The 21,772-nt window shown below is 43.8% G+C and overlaps 1 long non-coding RNA gene across 1 annotated transcript; it reads right to left on the bottom strand.

The window, feature by feature from the left end:
• Positions 1-553: 553 nt before the first annotated feature.
• On the bottom strand, positions 554-2,339 carry LOC129347812 (uncharacterized). Its single transcript, XR_008600081.1, has 4 exons — positions 2,064-2,339; positions 1,861-1,991; positions 898-1,047; positions 554-825 (listed from the first exon to the last, which is right to left on the bottom strand). It is a non-coding gene; the product is annotated as an uncharacterized LOC129347812 (long non-coding RNA).
• Between the last annotated feature and the right edge of the window lie 19,433 nt (positions 2,340-21,772).

Raw genomic sequence — 21,772 nt, 5'->3', positions numbered from 1 at the left:
AGAGCGCTGGGCTCTCAGACCGGGGCAACAGGAGGGAGGCAGCCAGCCAGCCGGCCAGCCAGCCAACCAGCCAGCTGGCCAGTCTGGGAGCCCAGGAGAGAGCTGGGCTCTTTGACCGGGGCAAAAGGAGCGACCTGGGCTCTCTGACCGGGGCAACAGGAGAAAGCACTTGGCTCTCTTACCGGGGCAACAGGAGAAAGCACTGGGCTCTCTGACCGGGGCAACAGGAGAGAGCCAGCCAGCTGGCTGGCCAGCCAACCGGCCGGTCTGAGAGCCCAGCCGAGCTGGGTTTTTTAACCGGGTCAACAGGAGAGAGCCAGCCAGCTGGGGTCTCAGACCGGGGCAACAGGAGGGAGCCAGCCAGCCAGCTGGTGAGCCACCGGCCGGCCAACCAGTCGGCTGGGCTCTCAGACCAGGGCAACCGGAGAGCGCTGGGCTCTAAGACCGGGGCAACAGGAGGGAGCCAGCCAGCCAGCCAACCAGCCAGTCAGCCAGCCGGTCTGAGAGCCCAGCCGAGCTGGGCTCTCAGACCGGGTCAACGGGAGAGAGCTGGGCTCTCAGACCGGGGCAACAGGAGGGAGCCAGCCAGCCAGCCGGCCAGTCTGAGAGCCCAGGAGAGAGCTGCGCTCTTTGACCGGGGCAACAGGAGAAAGCACTGGGCTCTCTGACCGGGGCAACAGGAGAGAGCCAGCCAGCCGGCCGGTCTGAGGTCTCAGGTGGCGAGGTCTGGCTGACAGCAGGTGTTTCATCCAGGAGGCTGAAAGGTGGGAAGGAGGTAGGTAACCAGGCAGAGGATCCGGGAGTTGAAGCAGGCAGAAGTCGACACTAAACAAAGAAAACAGGATTACTGAGAGAACTGAAACGGAGGTGCAGACATGAACTGAGCAGAGCACTTACTGTTCATTGCTCACAGTCCCACATCCAAGACAGAGTGGCGTCTGATTATAAGCAGAGCGGGAGCAGCTTGATTGCATGACTTCCACCTGCACACAATCACCCAATCACCAACTCAGAACACCTGCTGCAGCCTTCTGCACCAACACACACCTGAGAGAGAGAGAGAGGGAGAGAATAGAGCTAGAGGAGAGAGCACTGCCCTTACTACAGCCGCAGGCTGTATTCATGACAACTATGACATACACTACTGTCCAAAAGTTTAGGGTCACTTAGAAATGTCCTCATTTTTGAAAGAAAAGCATTTTCTTTTCCAATGACGATACATTAAATGAATCAGAAATCCAGTGTAGACATTGCTAATGTGGTAAATGACATTTCTAGCTGGAAACGCTTGATTTTTCATGGAGTATCGCCATAGAGGTACAGAGGAACATTTCCAGCAACCATCACTCTCAGACTGGGGCAACAGGAGGGAACCACTCTCCTCTTGCCCCGGTCTGAGAGCCCAACGCTGTGCTCTCACACCGGGGCAACAGGAGAGCTGGGCTCTCAGACCGGGGAAACAGCGGAGCGCCGGTCTCAAACTACGAAAACACACGTTTGGTAGCACTAAGGCAGGAATCCTAAATAACGCTGAAAAAAAAAAACCCAGAATCAGTACCAACAGTAATCCAACACCCAAAACAACTATTTAAAAAACTACAATTATTTACCAGAGAATAATACAGGATACGACTAACGAACGGCTGTAATACTAATGTTGGTCAACGATAGTCTGATACTACTCAGGAACAGAGACTTAACTGGCTGTCATGGAGGAACAGAGTTCAGGATGGGGGGAAAGCCGGGCCGGGCCAGTCCAGGTAAGTGAATCCTCTTGCAGGTGTTTGGACCAGCGATGGAGCAGCTGAGGCAGAGGTATGGCTACGAGACGTCCAAGCTTTCCACTAGATTATAACCCACCTGGATGGTTATGGCGTCTCAGGTGGCGAGGTCTGGCTGACAGCAGGTGTTTCATCCAGGAGGCTGAAAGGTGGGAAGGAGGTAGGTAACCAGGCAGAGGATCCGGGAGCTGAAGCAGGCAGAAGTCGACACTAAACAAAGAAAACAGGATTACTGAGAGAACTGAAACAGAGGTGCAGACATGAACTGAGCAGAGCACTTACTGTTCATTGCTCACAGTCCCACATCCAAGACAGAGTGGCGTCTGATTATAAGCAGAGCGGGAGCAGCTTGATTGCATGACTTCCACCTGCACACAATCACCCAATCACCAACTCAGAACACCTGCTGCAGCCTTCTGCACCAACACACACCTGAGAGAGAGAGAGAGGGAGAGAATAGAGCTGGAGGAGAGAGCACTGCCCTGACCACAGCCTCAGGCTGTATTCATGATAACTATGACATCCACTACTGTCCAAAAGTTTAGGGTCACTTAGAAATGTCCTCATTTTTGAAAGAAAAGCATTTTCTTTTCCAATGACGATACATTAAATGAATCAGAAATCCAGTGTAGACATTGTTAATGTGGTAAATGACTATTGTAGCTGGAAACGCTTGATTTTTCATGGAGTATCTCCATAGAGGTACAGAGGAACATTTCCAGCAACCATCACTCCTGTGTTCTAATGCTTTTTCTATGAAAAGATGTATAACCGGAAATTTTCTAATCATTTTACAAACTGACTGAATAGAAATCACGCCAGTGTGTACCATGCCAGCGCCACATGTTTCTATATATTTATATAAAGAAATCAATATAAATTGTTAGCATTTACATAGAGGTTTTAGAAAATGAAATGAAAGTAATGCAACTTACCTTACACCTTTTTTGCTTGAAGGAAAAAATAAACTTGAAGGATGGTAGGGTAAATGTTCTTCTTGCACAGTACCTCTTCAATATACTTACAACTATTATGTCTTTATATATTGATAGGAAGATTCATAAATAAAATAAATATTCAGGTAGATAAATCTCCAATGAAGGAAAAAAAATCATGGAAATGCTAATCGGTGCAGCCAGACCAGACGTAGACACACGAAGAGTTACACTTCAGTGGATGTGACTTGGACTAGCAATACAAGGACTTGGCTGAAGAAGAATCTACATACACACACACATACACACACACATGCTCAATTCATCTCGCAAATTTACAAAGACTGAAGAACATACAAACAGAGCTGTGATAGAAAGGAATCTGTTTAAAGAAGTTCTTGTCCAACAAGTATTGATCCATTTTGTTTTTTGTAAAGAAATGTCCTGCTCTGCATTTCTGCAGCAAGTAGGAATAAAACTTAAAAAAACAAACAAACAAACAAAAAACCCACCCACACTTAATTTGTGAAGTAAAGAAAGATGGGACCGTCTGAAGAGAATTTTTGTCATTGCTGTATCTTGTAAAGGGATTTACCTAAAATAGGTGAAAAGTTTAACCTGAGGCTTACAGTAAGTCATCACTCAGCAATTGACTCTAAAGTAAGGGCCAACACAACTCTATCATCAATAGAGGTAAATATATTATGGCACATTATGTTTAATGGTTTTCTACATATTCATACATTTGCTGCTCCTTCATTTTTATAAGGGTAAATGGAGAAAATAGTTGAAGTTATAAATTCAGGGGTGATTTAAATATAAAGTTTCTAAAGCTTGTGTTTTCTTCCTTTAAAAGCCTACAGAGAGCCGTCAAATGCAATCGATCCAATGTAAAATCTCATTTTAGAAAACGTAACCGTTATCAGTTGTGGGCTATAGGACAAAAAGAAATAACAAGCTACTCTTTCACAAATTACAAAATACAATGAATTAACATTACACGGCTCCAACTCTAACAGAGAGAATAAGTACTGCGTTTGTACGTCTGCTTTAAATACTACTACAATCACTGAGGTGAATCTATTCCTAGTACACTCCTAACATTTCAGTGTAATTTTACTGTGCCGTTCCTATGTTCTCTGATTCGTCCCACATCTTCAGCATCATGTCAGACAGAAAAGAAGAAGAAAAAACAAACGAGCATGCAAGACGTTTTTAACTTTGTTTCCAAAATTCAATGTAACTGTCTGTACACTTTACAATAGCATACAGCCTGACACAACAAAAGATGTCTTAAACATTTTAAATATATCTTCGGCACAAATAGCAAGTAAAATGGCTTAACACTGGTTCTACCACGACTTGTTTTTCAGCAGAAAAAATGTCACGATTAAAATTAAATGCAGGACTTTTCCCACAAAGCAAGCTGTATTTACTACATGCTAAGTTTAACGGTTCAGTGACAAGGCGGTAAACCAAACGTACAGATATTTGTAATACATTTAAAAAGTAAATATGACATGCCTTTTGAAATCAAAAATGCAAAAGATTTTCCTTTAAGGATTTTCTTTAAACATGCAGCTGCATGTATTGTACAACATTCAGCGTACAACAAAACAGGTCATCCACATAAAGATGAGCAGGATGAAAAGTATCAAATGTCTCCCACTGATCTTTCAGAAAAAGCCACGACTGATCATTTTTACACAATCACACAGCCCATGGAGGAGACGAACGCACCCGATGCTACATTACACACTCGGTGTACAATTTATGTACATTTTACATTCACACTCTGGACATGTGCACTCGTGACATCATGTCCGAGTAAACACCACTGTGCCCTTTAACAATTTCACTTGAATAAAAACAAATTCTACTTTGTAAAGAGCTACTAACTTGTGGTGAGAAAAGGCAGAAAGAAGGGCTACTGAACAGAACCTGTGCTGAGTTCACAGCAGGGATTGTTTGGGCAGAGCAGGATTCAACAGGCCAGTTTACACATGGGGAGGGAGGACAACTCTTTGGAGTCACACTACACAACACACGCCGAACACTGACAGAAAAAAAGAAGAAAAGAAAGAAAAAATAGGGGAAGGTTGGGTGTCGTCATGTTTTTGTATCTGCAGAGCTTTGAGGTCCGATTGTCTCTTTCCATCTAAGCATTTTAAGGGTGACAGCACAGGAGATGTCGTAGGGAGGAACTAGTGAGGAGAGGAATCATAAGATAATCAACCATAACATAAAATGCACTTTCAAACAAGAACTGAAAAGAAAAGTTCAACAATGTATGCCAAATTGTCACAGAGATTCAAATGAACTCTCGAGGGCTTGGGTGCTGACTAAAAACAGGCTATAGAGTTTTTTCGCTTTACCTCCAGTGATTAGGCCTGTAAATTTGCCAACACAACATCTACACTTTTGCCTGCTGTGTCTCACCATCAAATAAATTAAGCTGAAACAACAGAGGAGGAAAATGTCAAGTTTGCCTTGAGAGTCCAGCCTGCAATTGGGCTACAACACATTCATAGAGTTACCATTCATGAAACACGATACCTTAAACTGTGATTCAAACAAAATGTTTAATATTTTTTTGAAAACAAGTAGTAAAACATTTTATAAAACAAGTACTAAAAACTATTCTGCACCATACGTTTTATTTATTTACTTTTTAAAAATAAAACAAGCACTAAAAACATTTTTTATTTATTTTTTTAAGAAAACGTACTAAAAACTATTCAGTGCAAAACATTTTTAAATTTTTTGGGAAAAAGTACTAAAAACATTTCATTTATTTGTTTTAAAATAAAACATTTTTTATTTTTAATTTCTTTTTAGAAAACAAGTACTAACAACATTTTATAAAAACTTTTCTACACAGAAACAATTTTTTTGAAAACAACATTTTATAAAAACTATTCTACACAAAAATATTTTAGAATTTTTGAAAACAAGCGGTAAAACCTAATCAAATTTTTAAAAAACCTATTCTACACAAAAACATTTTTTTTAGAAAACAACATTTTGTAAAAAAAAAAAAAAAAAAACATTTTTATAGAAAACATTTTATAAAAACTATTCTACACAAAAACTATTTTTAAAAAGATCAACACAGTGCTGACAGCGATCAGCCAGGGAGTCTGGGAAAAATCATCTTCTCACACTGAAGATGATATATCTGTCATTCAAATGCTAATTATGGATTCTTTTTTGTTTTTTTGTTTTTTTTGGCCAGGGCTAGTAAATAATAATTATAACTATGTGCAGAAACTACAATAAAAATGTTGCAAGATATTTTTAGCACTCATTGTCTTGCTCTTTTTTCTGTATTTCATTAAATAGAACCACAGGTTTCCCTGATTCAGAAACAGAAGATATTCAGTCTAGAGACCAGGCTGCCTCCATAGACGAGGATGGTAAGTTTTTCATGCAGTATTTTAATAGACAAAAAATATCTGTGGCTTTCATTCATTCAGTTACTTTAAATAAGTGCTTTTTTTGTTTGTTTCTACACAAGCGGTTTCAAGAAACTTGGACACAGAGGATTCTGAAGAAAGGGCTACTCTTTCAAGAGTTGAAGTTGAAATTGAAGACACCAAGAAATTGCCATTCAATCCAAAACGTATATTTACAGTACAAGAATATTATCGACATGGAACATTGCGACATTTATTTTTAAGAACTGATTGTGGTCTCATAACAAAATGTGTTTTCAGTTGAGTAAAATCTTAATTCATTTTTTGTAGGGAAACCCAAAAGGTTCTGGCCCAAGAAAGAAAGGGTCATCACTGATTGTCATTTTAAGAGATTCCTCAAGGAAATGTAGATCCCTGGCAAACCAGGTTGTGAAAAATGCTTACATCTCTCAACTCTTTTAGCGACCTTACAAGTTTTTTTTAATGTGATGAACTGTCTTGATGGTTTATTATGTAGAAAAAAACAACATTACTGTTGTCAGGAGTGCAGCAAAAGCAGTGACAAACCTTCAGTTTAGGAGTGTATGTGGACTCAGCTTCACTTTAAATAAGCATTGACTTGAGTTCACTGAACATCCTGTAGTTGTGCGTTTGTTTGTTTTTTTACTGTTTTATTGCATTTTTCCTCAAAAAATATTTATTCCATTTGCTCCTAAATAGCGTTTAATCAGATATAAAAGTTTGAAAATGGTTGGAATATGCACTGAAGTTGAACCTTAGTATATTAGTACAAAAACATGAAATCCAGTTATGTTTGAAGATACTGATTCTAAAGCAAATATACCATCTCATCTCAAAGTGTGTTGAAGTTTACATTTTTGATCTGCCTCAAAAAACACCTGAGACTTAAGTCGATCAGCCAACTTGCATTTACAAGTTCATTAAAAAGTTCAAACTAAAAGAAAGGTTAAAAAACACGAGCGCTCTTAGGATCTCAAAATGTCCCGGCTTATTCCGTTGAATATGATGGTGAAACATCTTTTAGTTGAATCACTGATCAGTCGTATATTCTCTTCTGTCCTTACATGCAGGAGTGTGAACATCACTCCATGCTATCTATAAGAGGAAGCTCATGTCATTCTATGCCATCAAAGAGGAGACTCTTATCATTCAGTACCATCCAACAACCTTCTTTTCCTTCCTCATTTAATTATTACAGAATTTTTCTAAAAGTTTGTATGCATTCTTTATTTTAATATTTATTGTGTATAGTAAAAAAAAAAAAAACTACTTTGCTGTCAGTATCCCCATTTCATTGTTTCCCTCTATATGTGGCAGTGCCAAGTGCCATGTACTAATATAAAACCACTGCAGCAGTTTCTAGCAATGATGTGATGCTACATGTATTTTCTGTCGTTCCTCCAATGTGTTGTTTAGCTCAAGCCTTGCATATTGAATCATTTGTGACCAGTTTTAGAGAATAATGAGTCAAGAGGCATTCAAGTCACTGTTGCTAACCTAAAGCAAGAGACCGGTGCTGTTTGTTTTATTTTTTAAATTTTTTTTGCTTTGTTTTATTTTGAGTCCTGTCCTCAGATTCGTCATTAGTTAATTCTTGGATATTTTCGCTGATTCTTGCATACTTCTTATCTTCCTCATGAAAATTGTCAGATGAGACCAAACATCACATTATTGTCTGTTTCCGTTACTGAGACATACGTCTGGTAATAAAACATGAGTTTGTAGTCAGTGAAATGTCTTTCTTGAAGCTGCTCTGTCACATTGGTTTTAAGAGAAGCAGAGTACGTGAAGTTGGACCTCACCCAAGGAATTTTATAAAGTTGCTATAAAAAAAAACAAACAAGAGGCCTACTTCAGGGCCTGTAAAGCACCTCAGAGTTTCAGCCACAGTTAGATATCGTCCCTCAACAGAAAAGCTGTCCAATGTACCTTTTGTTCAAATTTCCCGGGTGCACTGGTGAGAGGTGTGGGGATGGGGGGAGAGACACTCTAGACAGTAGCATTTTTGTTCAGACAGACACCTCTCCCGTCTAGACTGATAAACCTCTGTCAGTTAAAGAGGGACTTCCGGTGGGAGGAGAGGTTCTTGTGTTCAAACGGACGCCTCTGGTCCCGGTGAGAGGTGTGGGGAGAAATACTGGACAGTAGCATTTTGGTTCAGAGGATGCAAAATGGGGAGAGAAAGGAGAAAAAGCTAGAGAAAAAGCTGCAGATAATGCTAGACACAACTTTTATACTTCAAATTTCCCGCGTGTCTCAAAGACCGTTAAAATGCTCTGTCGTAGGACGAAAGGGAGGGGTGGGGACACGTGGGTTTCTCTCAAAGACCGTTAAAACGCTCTGTCATAGGACGAAAGGGAGGGGTAGGAGGGGCACATCTGCTCCGTTGAGATAAGCTTCTGTCGGTTAAAGAGGGAGGGACTTCCAGTTGGTTAGGGTTAGGGTTGCTACGCAGATTAGGGTTGCTACGCAGATTAGGGTATGGGAAGGCGGGACTTCCGCTAAAAACAGCCAATAGGGGCGTGGGAAGGCGGGACTTCCGGTTAAAAAACAGCCGTTAGGGGCGTGGTGGGCGGGACTTTGTGACGTGGCAGCTTCTGATTGGGACCTGTCAAAATTTGACAAAAGGTGGTTTATATTACTCTCTCAGACCTGATCAAAATCTTAAGACCAGTTGAAAAATAGCTAGAATTTACCTTTTGCACATTTGGATCTTAATGAGGTTTTAAGTAGAGCTACAATATGCAAAAGCAAGAAGGGGGAGTGAGACAAAAAGCACTTTGAAAAAGTAATTTATTGAAAACAACAAGTAAACTGAAATAGGCTGTTTATCAGCTGATCAAAAGTTTAAGACCACAGGCTATAAAAGCCCAAATCTGCTCAAAATTCTCATCTTCTGTCAGGCATTCACATGGTCATGCCCTCCTGATGGCTAAAGCTAAGAAGCTTTCTCTTCTTGAACGTGGTAGATAGATAGATAGATAGATAGATAGATAGATAGATAGATAGACAGATAGATAGATAGATAGATAGATAGACAGATAGATAGATAGACAGATAGACAGATAGACAGATAGACAGATAGACAGAAAGATAGATAGATAGATAGATAGATAGATAGATAGATTTCTAAGTGACCCTAAACTTTTGAACAGTAGTGTACATGAGTTAAAGTTGCTCCATATTATTTACAGCTGCTCTATATCACTTAAAGTTGACCTATAGTACTGTTCAAAAGTTTGGGGTCACCTGGACAATTCATAATTAGCTAACACAATGTAGCATTAGAACACAGGAGTGATGGTTGCTGGAAATGTTCCTCTGTACCTCTATGGAGATATTCCATTAAAAATCAAGCGTTTCCAGCTAGAAATGTCATTTACCACATTAACAATGTCTACACTGGATTTCTGATTCATTTAATGTATCGTCATTGGAAAAGAAAATGCTTTTCTTTCAAAAATTAGGACATTTCTAAGTGACCCTAAACTTTTGGACCCAGTGCTTTCTCCTGTTGCCCCGGTCAAAGAGCCCAGCTCTCTCCTGGGCTCTCGGACTGGCTGGCTGGCCGGCTGGCTGGCTGGCTCCCTCCTGTTGCCCCGGTCTGAGAGCCCAGCTCTCTCCTGTTGACCCGGTCTGAGAGCCCAGCTCGGCTGGGCTCTCAGACCGGCTGGCTGGCTGGCTGGCCGGCTGGCTGGCTGGCTCCCTCCTGTTGCCCCGGTCCGACAGCCCAGTGCTTTCTCCTGTTGCCCCGGTCAGAGAGCCCAGTGCTTTCTCCTGTTGCCCCGGTCAGAGAGCCCGGCTGGCTGGCCGGCTGGCTCTCTCCTGTTGCCCTGGTCAGAGAGCCCAGCGCTCTCCTGTTGCCCCGGTCAGAGAGCCCAGCTCTCCTGTTGCCCCGGTCTCTTTTTTTTTTTTTTTTTTTTTTTTTTTTTTTTTTTGTCTGCATTTGTTCTCATTGTTTAACTCCACAAAAGGGGAGTCAACATTTTATGAGATTGATGCATATTTTAGTCTTGCAGCCAAATATTTTAATATTTAGTGCATGTGTGTGACCATCACCGGCCCTCCCTGAAAGCTAAGCAGATATTCTTTATTAGAATTCCCTATTATGAGCCAGGGAGGGCAGTGCTACACCTCAGTGATGTGTGGGGGAAACAAAGACTGGACAGGACGAACAGGACGAACAGGATGAACAGGGATAGAAAATAACAGGCGTTGCTATTGCAATTAAAGATTGTAAGGTGGTGTGTTATGCCCAACTACTAATTGCCCATCAATAAAAAAAAAATAAATAAATAAATAAATAAAAATTTGAAAAAAGAAAAGAAAACCAAACCAACACAAAAGAAAAAGAGATTCAATAATAAATGAACAAATGGTACTGAGCACCATAATTGTGGGTGTCTTGATAGTATAGAATAGAATAGAATAGGCCAGAAAAGGATACTAGTGCGAGAGAGAATGAGTTTAGGGTAGAGACTGGAGAAATTCTCAGCACATTCTGGCGGGACCCATCAATCGCTGAAATGGGACTCGGCAGTAGCTGGCAAGACCTGATCAAACATGCAAGTGTGAAGAACCCCGAAGCCCAGAACAGCAGTCACGGCAAGGCAGGGCCAAGTCAACAGGGCATCCCTTCCCCCGGGCCGTAGGAGCCACAGGGCGGCACCCCCAGAGAGCCACCGGGGCCACCGTGAACGACGCGAACCCGGAGAACAAGAGGGAGCAGCTACTGACACCCCCTGCGCGCCCAGACCGACCCAGGTGGCCCGGGGCACGAGGACCCACCCGCCACCCAAACCCTAACCCCGCCCACCCCAGTCCCCACCAAACCCCCCACCCCACCACCCGACCCGCCCACCCCCACCCCCCTCCCCCCCCCAAGGGGGCCAACGGCCCCACACAGCCAGGAAGCCAGACACAGGGGCCGAGCGGCCCACCGAAGGGATGGCAACCAGCCCATCACAAGGCAGGCCGCCACCGGGAGCCGGCCAGAGGAAATCGGAGCCGGGACCCGATGTGAGTCCAGAGGGTAAAAATGGACAGTGTGGTGGGGCCCGGCGACGCCGACAGGGAGGCACCCCGCATACCCCCCGCACCAGGCCCCAGGTGAGCGCAGTACTCCCAGGGCCCCCACTCCCCGCAATGCGCCCTGACAACCCACCAGGACAGAGTCACCACATGCCACCAGCCCGCAGTACAGCCACAGCGCCCACCAGGACGGCCAATCCAGCCCCCGCAGCCCACCAAGAGCCATCGCACCTGCCCGGACCCGTCGGGCACGCAGGAGAACCCCCCCCGACCACAGCCCCCAGGTCCCGGGGACCCCCCAGCCACAGCAACACGGATGATGGTCCACCCCCGCCACACCATAGCTATAAGGGGGCCGGGTCCCACCAGTGAGGCCATATTAGTGAGATCCCCCCATTACTCCCTGTTAATATGTCTCCCGATCCCAGACTGGAGACATTATCCCTGCACCGTGATAGTGTAACCCTGAGTGTCATGTGGTGCATTAAAAGTGGGGAGGCTGGGCGAGGCGTCCAGGGGGCGGGCCAGAGGACCACAGAGGATGGCTACTCTGCAGCCTACCCTGGCCCAAGTTCCCCGAGCCGTCCCAGACCTACCCCTAAGGTGTGAGTGTATGTGGTGCATTAAAAAGAAATTAGAGAGCAGGGGAGGCAAGCAAGAGGGTGATGGGGAAGAGACAAGGCCGTAGAGCCCTGCCATCCGCCCCACCACAGAGCCCATCATTCCTGCCCCCACCTGCTCTCGGGGCCCTAGCTGTTGTGTCCCTATATGTGCCTAAGACTAACTATATACAGTGACGTGTGGAGTGTGTGAAGTGCACAGTAAGAGGCAGTCTGGTGTGGATCCGGCCCATGAGGAGAGAGCAGCGGGGGAGACAGGTAGTAAGACCACCGGTACTGATGCAGAGGGCCCCCAGAGCCCAGAGGCAAGAGGCCAAGGTGAGCCCACACGAACCCGACCGGCCCGGCCAGCACCGAAACCCCCAGAAGTCGCAGCGCTAGAGCAGCGCCCCGGTAGGCGCCACAGCCCCACCACGGGCCAGCCGCATGCAGCACCCCGCCCCGGAGGGAGGACCAGGCCGCACCACTAGGAAGCAAGGGCCATGAGCCCCCACGCCCACCCCGGAGCCGGCACGTCCAGGATGCAGGGCGCCCACTCCGCAGCACCACCGAGACCCCACCCACCCCACTACTCCCCAGGACAGCACCGGGCCCGGACAGAAGCCCCCAGCCAGCAGAAATTTATCTCCAGTGGCGGCACACAGGCAAGTACCAAGGCCTGTGCCCGGATGAGCCAGAGCCACCCCCCCAGAGAGACCTTCCGGCCCCCATGCCAGACCCCCAGGCGGCGGAGGGCCCCCAGCCCCCCCAGGGGAGGGAGAGGGGCGAGGACGAGCAGCCAGGCAGGAGAGGAGGGAGGAGGAGGGAAGCAGAGCAGGAAGGGACAGGGGAGCGACCGGAGGGCCGACCCACCCCAAACCCCAGGGCCAGCCAGGGCGCCCCAGAAGAGACCAGCCGCCGCCACCCCCAAGGCCCCAGGAGAGCGCACAAACCCAGCAGACCCAGGACTCAAAGGGAGAGACACCGGGGACACCCACCCCCAGGCAGAGGGGCCCGAGCCACGCAGGCCCCGCAGAGCCAGAGAGCAACCCCAAGAGCAATAGGGAAGGGACACCACCAGTGTATGCACACAGCCTTGAAGTCCATGGTGCCATCCTACTTAAAAAGGTAGAGGGTTAATAAGCTGAAATAAAGCAGAGAGAAGTCAGACCATACACACAGACAGAATAATAATTACAATTTTATGAGGGAAATGGCATACGCCCACATACAAGCGGAGGCTATAGATTAATATTTATTGATTTAATAAATGGAGACCATTTTTCTTTGAAGGAGTCCAAATGGTTTTTTCTGATAGCAGATATTCTCTCTAGTGAAATGTGTTCTGTGAGGAGGTTCAGCCAATGGGTGATGTTGAGGGCTTTCTTATCTTTCCAGTTAACTAAAATTGTCTTTTTGGCAATGGCGATAGCTGCAAGTGTGGGTTGGATATGAATGTCTGGAAGGGCTGTTTGCGTTAGATCACCAATTAGGCAAACGTTCGGGGAATGTGGAATCCCGCAGTCCAAAATATTGGAGAGTTTCTGCGTGATTGTTACCCAGAATTGATAGACGGGTGTACAAAGCCACAGAGCGTGAAAGTAAGTGTCCGTCATGTTTTGGGTGCATTGCGTACATGTGTCTGAGCGTGAGAAGCCCATTTTATACAGTTTATATTGTGTTATATGTGTTCTGTGAAGCACCTTAAATTGGATCAATTGTAAGTTGGTGTTTTTAGTCATTTTAAATGTGTTTTCACAGATTTGGGTCCAAAAATCAGAGTCAAAAGATTTGGATACGTCTTTTTCCCATTTTTGAGTTGGTAGGTGTATAGAGTGTGTCTTTGAGAGTAAACCATAAATTTTTGAGAGATTCTTCTTATTTCTTGGAGAGAGTTTCACAATGTAGTCGACAAATTCAGGTGGCTGTAAATCCGTTGGCTGTAAAGTAGTCTGAAGCGATGGAATTCTACTTGTAATAGTCTTCTTTACCTGTAGGTACTGAAGAAAATTTCCATTTCTTATTTCAAATGTTTGGAATAAGTTTGTATATGTCCTAAATGTGTTATCATCCAGAAGGTGATGGAGGTGAGTGACTCCTCTCTCTGCCCATGTGCTGAAATAAAGAGCTATTTTGTTGTTTGCAAAATCAGGGTTGTGCCAGATTGGGGAGAGTATACTGGGTTTTAATTGGGAGCCTGTGGTTTCCAGTGCTTTCCACCAAGCAGACAAGGTGGAAGCGATCATAGGGTTCTTGAAGCAGGAGTGATGTTTAAGGGCAGAAGTGATAAAGGGAAGGTCAGAGATTTTGATCTGGTTACAATCTAACTGTTCTAGTTCCAGCCAGGAGTTATATTCTTCATGAGGATGTATCCATTTGGTGAGATATTGTATTTGGTTGGATAAATAATAATACATGAAGTTGGGAGCCTCCAGTCCCCCTTCGGATTTATTCTTCTGGAGGGTAGTCAAACTGATTTTAGCCTTTTTATTCTTTGAGTAGAATTTACCAATAGCGGAGTTGCCCCGGTCTCTGAGCCCAGTGCGCTCTCGTGTTGCCCCGGTCTGAGAGCCCAGTGCTTTCTCCTGTTGCCCCAGTCTCTGAGCCCAGCGCTCTCCTGTTGCCCCGGTCTCTGAGCCATGCTGGCTGGTTGGCTCTTTTGGCTGGTTGGCCGGCTGGTTAGCTGGCTGGCTCCCTCCTGTTGCCCCGGTCTGAGAGCCCAGCGCGCTCTCCTGTTGCCCCGGTCTGAGAGCCCAGCGCGCTCTCCTGTTGCCCTGGTCAGAGAGCCCAGTGCTTTCTCTTGTTGCCCCGGTCAGAGAGCCCAGCGCTTTCTCCTGTTGCCCCGGTCAGAGAGCCCAGCGCTTTCTCCTGTTGCCCCGGTCAGAGAGCCCAGCGCTTTCTCCTGTTGCCCCGGTCAGAGAGCCCAGCGCTTTCTCCTGTTGCCCCGGTCAGAGAGCCCAGCGCTTTCTCCTGTTGCCCCGGTCAGAGAGCCCAGCGATTTCTCCTGTTGCCCCGGTCAGAGAGCCCAGCTCTCCTGTTGCCCCGGTCTCTGAGCCCAGCGCTCTCCTGTTGCCCCAGTCTCTGAGCCATGCTGGCTGGTTGGCTCTTTTGGCTGGTTTGCCGGCTGGTTAGCTGGCTGGCTCCCTCCTGTTGCCCCGGTCAGAGAGCCCGGCTGGCTGGCCGGCTGGCTTTCTCCTGTTGCCCCGGTCAGAGAGCCCGGCTGGCTGGCCGGCTGGCTCTCTCCTGTTGCCCCGGTCAGAGAGCCCGGCTGGCTGGCCGGCTGGCTCTCTCCTGTTGCCCCGGTCTCTGAGCCATGCTGGCCGGCTGGTTGGCTCTTTTGGCTGGTTGGCCGGCTGGTTAGCTGGCTGGCTCCCTCCTGTATCCCCGGTCTGAGAGCCCAGCGTGCTCTCCTTTTGCCCCGGTCTGAGAGCCCAGTTTATGCTTCCTTCTTAGTCAGGACTCTCTTGCAGACATACTCATCACTTTGTTTTCATTTGGTTGTAATGACCATAATATTCAATTTCCCTTCACAATTATGTTCTCAGAATGGAAAATCCTCCAAAACAGAATCTGTTGTTTAAAATTCATGCCTGGTTAGCCATAGACAGCCAGTGTAAAGTTGATTAGAGACACAACCTGTACCATTCTCATCACAATAAAGGGGAAAGATGCTGATGGGGCTGAAAACTGTTTTTAATAAAAGACCAATTTGGAGCCCATATATTGGCTTGCCTGAACTAATGTGAACTCGATGGTCTTTAATCTTGTTCATAGGGACTCAGAGCCCTGCTGGTTTCCATTCTAACAATTTAATCACGGGCTGATTTACACCTGGCTGGCACACCAGGTGAATGTAATTACCCATGATTTTGCCTGAGTGGAAATTCTGAACAGCTTTAAAGCCACTATATATAATTGCAATTTGATACAGTCTGTAATGTGTATCAAAACAGTGTGAGTATGCAGTTATAAGAGAGAGAAGAGATTGCATGGACATTCAGATTCATTAACTGGTTGGTTCAGTTTTAAACTAGCTGCATTGTTGTTGTTGCCCCTACCTCATCCAGACAACACAAAGTCTAAGGCATGTGATGAGTGACCTTTAAAAAGTGTGGATATGTGACTATGTGGCTGCAAAGGCTTTGCAGTTTGGTCAAGCATGGAGCTCATTGGGTATGCTAAATTAAGCAGGGTACCTATGGAATCATTACATCCACACACACATAATTGCACACGGTGGCCCTGTGCTTTAGTGTGTAATTGACTGACTGTCTGCTTGGTTGACTATCTGAGACGACTGTCTGGCTGAGCAACTGGCTTAGCAGCTGACTGGTCCACTAATTGAGTAGCTCAGTGACAGAGACACTGGTTGGCTAAATGATTTAGACACAAGTGGAAGGTGGTGAGACTGACAGACTGAATGCAGCAGTGTCACTGTGTTTTGTTTTTTTTTTTTTTTTTAATCTACAATAATTCCCAGAATGTAAAGTTATATGCTTATCAGCCCATTTACTGTGTATGTCAATACCAGATAACCAGCCAGGTGGTCAATTTTTAGGTTCAGACTAGGTTCAGTGAATTCAGGTAACAGCATAACCAATCCAAACGAACCAAAACACTTCTTTCCAGTAACAGAAATTGCAGAGATTCTATACAATGTTGTGTTTCTGGTCACACTTTAGACCCAGTGACATTTCCCATCATGCCCTGAGATCTAGGTGTAAATGGAGAGCATTTGTGATGCCTGATTTTGAAAATAGAAGCCCTCTTGATTTCTTTTGAAGCTGTTGTTGCTCTTGTCAGAAGGATATCACAGTACATCAAAATCAAGTTAAGAAGAAAATTAAGCAGCGTTCATTAGGTTGAGATTGCTGCAACATGAACCCTGATGTTAATTGTATGACTTTCACCATTTAAGACAGGGGGAGGGTTGAACAATGATGGTTTTTTTTTTTCATTCTTGCTTTTCTGTTTTAAGAAGGAAAGAAAGAAAAAACAACAACCAATAGAATAAATAGAGCTGACAATCTGTAAAACAGCATGTGGTACAATATTATTCTTCAGCTACCAAAGATACACATAACTTTTCCATCATGAATTTATAAGGAGACACTGATTGAAAGAAATATATAAAATCAAAATTTCAACCATTGGTCAGTGAGAAAATTAGTTTACCTAGCTGTAAATTTTGTTATGTATTATATATTCTGTTGGTCAGACAGCCTCAGGTTACTGAGAATACCTGTAAGAAAGTCCATTATTTATACAGACACAAGGCATTGCTATTCAGCAGGTAATGGAGTGGAGAAATGGAAGATTTTGAAACTCAAATGAATGATTTAGGGTGTACAGACAGATTAGACTGAATAATGGCAAATATGACTGGTTCACTGATTTAGTCATGCTTTACTGAAAAAACTGGGGAGGGAGTGTTATAGACTGGACAAAAACTCGTGTCTTTCTTTGATTTCTCATTCACAGGTTCCAACTGAGTCTGGCTGTCATTTTATGCGAAATGCATTCTGCGATTGGCTGCTATTTTATTCTAAATGGTGGACTCAGACTGGTTCGACATTTCACTCTGAACAGGCTCTGATTGGTGAGGGAACTGAAACCGGAGCTGGACTGATTTCCAGCAGGCCACAAATGAATGCGCACTCATAGACAGAGTTCAAGTATGCAGTACACGCATGCACACAGGGTTAAAAAGGAAGTTTTTCCAACTTGAACTTTGAAATGTAAAAGAACAAAAGACAGCTAGAGTCATGAGAATCATTTTATAATCTTGTACCAATACATTAAAAAAGTTTCAGTTTATTGTTTTGAGCAGTTTCGACAATTTGCATACCTCATTGCAAACCTTTTGGTTCCAGCCTTTTGGTTCCAGCCCTCCAGCTTACATCCTGCCTTTCAAGCGATCGCTAAAAAGAGGTTATTTCTGTCACCTATACAATCCTGCACACAGCTGTTATTCTTCTTCTCCCTGATATTCTCACTGCCGTTCCAGTCTGTCTACCATCATCTCCCACCACTGTGCCGATAGAAGGATGTTTATTTTGGTCCTCCTGGTAGTAGATGGCTTCTCCCTTCCCTGGACAACATGTAAAGGGGGTATTTGTTCAAAATGTCTGCAATTGCTGCAGGTCTCTTTCTCACCTCAGTTGGTTCAGTATGGCAACTAGCTAAGGTATGGGCCAGAATGCTTTTGTTCCCAAATAGTTTGCACAGCGGCTCTTCTGTCAGCAGCCACTGCCCAGATGATCATGATACAAGGGTGCCCCACATTGTGCCTCCTTGCTGCAAATGTCTTTAAGGTTGCAGAGTATTGAGTATTTATAAGGTCTAGCTGTGATGCTTCCCTTGTTTCTCTTGACCTCTTGTAACAGATGGCTTAGTATGTTCAAGACATCGTGGTGATGTATCTATATAACCATTTCCCATTATGTAAGTGACTTTATAGACTTCATAGCTTGGTCCAGTGGTACATGCTGGTTGGGTCTTCTTTACCACTTGTTGGTTATAATTCTCAGATGATTCATTCATGTAAGGATCCTCAACAGGCAGCAATGCTTGACAGATTACATGGTGCTCACCCAGGGTTTGGGCTTTATTGTTTCTCTTGCAGATTGGGAATGATGGGAGGCATTACGAGGGCCCGTTGTGATGTTAAAATGTAAAACCATTGCTGAGAGATTTAGTTAGATAGTACTATTGGGTGATTCCTGACCAGGGATTTCTTGTATCTCACCTACTATTACCACCATGTGCTGCACCTTCTCCACACCTGGTCCTGACTTTATTTTCAACTCCTTGATGTTTTTGTACGTTTGTCGCCACAGTGGTGTACAGCATTCAGCTTTTTTTTTTTTTTTAACAAAGGCACAGACAAAATTATCAGTAAAAAATACACTGGTAGTAATTCTGTTTTGGTGCAGCTTTCACTCTTGTAGCCAGTTAAGAGCCTTTCTCCTCTTGAGAAATCCTCTTGGCTGAGTTTTAATGAAATATCTATAAAGGGGTACAGGGACTCATTTCCAGCAACCATCACTCCTGTGTTCTAATGCTACACTGTGTTAACTAATCGTGCTGAAAGGCAAACTGATGATTAGAAAACCCTTGTGCAATTATCGTAGCACATGAATAAAAGTGTGAGTTTTCATGGAAAACATGAAATTGCTTGGGTGACCCCAAACTTTTGAACGGTAATGTACATGCACAAGATATAACCACAGATTGTCAATGATGTTCAATGAGAATGTGAGGGCTGTTCCAAAATTCTGAAGTAGTTCAAGGATGAAAGTCGGCATTAGACCACTACTATTTACTTTTTTGACTGATTAGATTACATCTGCATCCAGATTTTGCTCATATTTAAATTCATCTTTTCTTCTATTTGTGCAGTGTTTCCTGTGGCACTGACTGCCACACAAGTACAAAATGGTAAATTTACTTTCCCATGGTTAACTCTTGGTAACGTGTTCATTTCATCCAAATATATCCTTTTTAAGTACGTAGAGCGCTCATTTTAAGCTTTATTTGTTCATAACAAATGACTCTGTCTTATCCAGATGTTGCTTTGCAGATGTAAAATTTTGCCATTAGGTTGCACACAAGGTTTCCTTCTGATAAATCTCCTATGCAGACACTGTTTGTGGGTCTCTGCACAGTGGAATGTTGCAATGCAACTCCTTTGCAGTTTTAACTGGGTTTGATATGCAGTTTTATCTGAAAGATTTGTCTTCACAGTCACATCTGAAACTCCACAGTTTTCTTTAACTGCTATTTCTATGACATGTAGACCAGTATAAAATGCAAGCTAAATGTGCTTTAATATCATTCTGTTGTATCACTTGGCTTCATTTTAATATCCTTATTCAGATGCTGAACGTGGTTGTTTTGTATTGCCACAAGTCTGAAGACTCTGGATCTATTATCAGCTAACAACGCCTAAAAAAAATCTTAATCCAATTCAGTTCAGGTGAAACTATTTAATCATGTTCAGCGATATAACAAGTAGTACAGTTGCCAGACTTTCCACATGCTACATTTGCTGTTGTTTTTCAAGGTAATGAAATAAAAAGTAAAGTGCATTAACATTTAAACAAAGGCTCATTTTTAATGTCTGTTTGCTGATGAGTTTAGATTTAGTTCTGTCTCCTTAAAAAAATCAACAAAATATTTAGCTGCATATCATTATAACTGTATACAAATATCAGTGGCAGATAATCTGTCCTACAGGCTCTTTCCCATACAACATGCTAACATTCACATTTAGCATTTAGGATCTTGCATTTTTTCTCCTGTATTTGCATTTCTTCATTTTGAGAGACGAAAACAGAAAGAGACAAAAATGGGAAATGAATGAAAGAGCTGATTTGGAATGCAAGTGCCACAACATCACAACAGGGAAAAGCTAAATTGAAATGTCATTTTGAATTCATCACACAATAGTTATGTCTTTGTGTGTGTGTGTGTGTGTGTGTGTGTGTGTGTGTGTGTGCGTGTGTGTGTGTGTGTGTGTGCATGGCGAAGAGAGTGGCTGAGCATGATGGTTGTTCAGTGTGTGCACATACTGTACATATGTTGTGTGTGTACATACGGGGGATGGAGGTATTTTCCTGTTATTTCTCTGTTGGCCTTCATACAGCACAATATCAAATATGTAAACTCGACCAGAGAATATTGTACTATGTACATTTTAGCAATTGATTTTTATTTATTTATTTTTTTATCCCTTATTAATCCCACAAGGGGAAATTCTGATTTTTGCATATCAGAGCAGGTCAGAGCGCAGGGCGGTACGGTAGGAAGGGTTAAGGGCCTTGCTCAAGGGCCCGACAGTGGACGCATCGCGGTTTGAACCACTGACCTCTGCATCAGTAGTCCAGAAACTTAACCACTGCGCCACCACTGCCCCATTGTTTTGTCCATATCCCCTCAGACAAAACAGGCTCCATCAAAGGAAGAAATCAGCCTAAAAATGCTAATTCAACCTCTTTTGTCACATATTTTACTAAGGAACCAACTATACTGTTCTTTTTATATGCTAAAAATGCATTGAGATAATTGGACTTCATCAAAAGAATTGTCGACCAACTATATCAAGTAAATACAAGGTTTCGTTTGCACCTTTGCCATCATAGAATTTCCATTTTACAGAGGTCTGCTCTTGAAACATGCTATGTACAATCTTTCTTAGTTAATCAGTTCTAAAAAATGTGCATATTTGCATAGAATATATGTTACTAGTTTTTTTCTAAATTCTCCTTCAAAGTCAAATTCTAAATCAGTTTTAAAACTGGTGAAATTCTGTCATTTGGACTAAAAATCAGAAATAACTTTTGGCCTTTTTTCCCCTTAAATAATAACTTGAATGCTATGTTCCCGGTAATTTTACTACAGAAAAGATTTCCCAGAAGTTGTGCCACCAGAGTAAATTCTACACAGCCCCTTCCTCAATTTGGAAGAAGTATTGATTGCACTGCTGTGTGATGGTACAGTTGATCAAGAAGAAAAGAAAGCAGCATTCTATATTTATTTGTCCAATGCAAAACAGGATACAATTCAGCAGTTTTGCTCATACATTAGTTGGTAAATCTGCGAGACAGCAAGATTTGGATGCCAGGAGGCAGATCTCAGCTTAGGTGGGCTCTGGTTGAGTTTAACCCCTGTGTAAACAGATCATTTTGTCTATCAATGTTCACTCAGCTGCTAAACTGATTCTCTTGTTGTGTTTAGGATATTTGCACTGTTTTCCTATGTTTTCTCTCTAATTTGGAATGACCAGCGCTTCCTTGCAAGAGTCCCTGTCACTGCTGACCGTCACAGGTCTAAGATGAGTGTTGACTGCCACAAGCTTCCTCTGAAATGCACAGTTACCAGTCCCTTCTGGTGTCATCATTTCATGATTTCCAAACAGCATCCCACCCGTGTTACCACCCATATTAGTGAAACACAGAGTCGAAATCACATCACTGTTGGAAACTTGC

Source organism: Amphiprion ocellaris, chromosome 20 (genome assembly GCF_022539595.1).
Source record: "Amphiprion ocellaris isolate individual 3 ecotype Okinawa chromosome 20, ASM2253959v1, whole genome shotgun sequence".
In the NCBI taxonomy this organism is placed as follows: domain Eukaryota; kingdom Metazoa; phylum Chordata; class Actinopteri; family Pomacentridae; genus Amphiprion; species Amphiprion ocellaris.
Note: the sequence above shows the minus strand (reverse complement) of the source record. Positions and strands in the feature narration are given on the sequence as shown.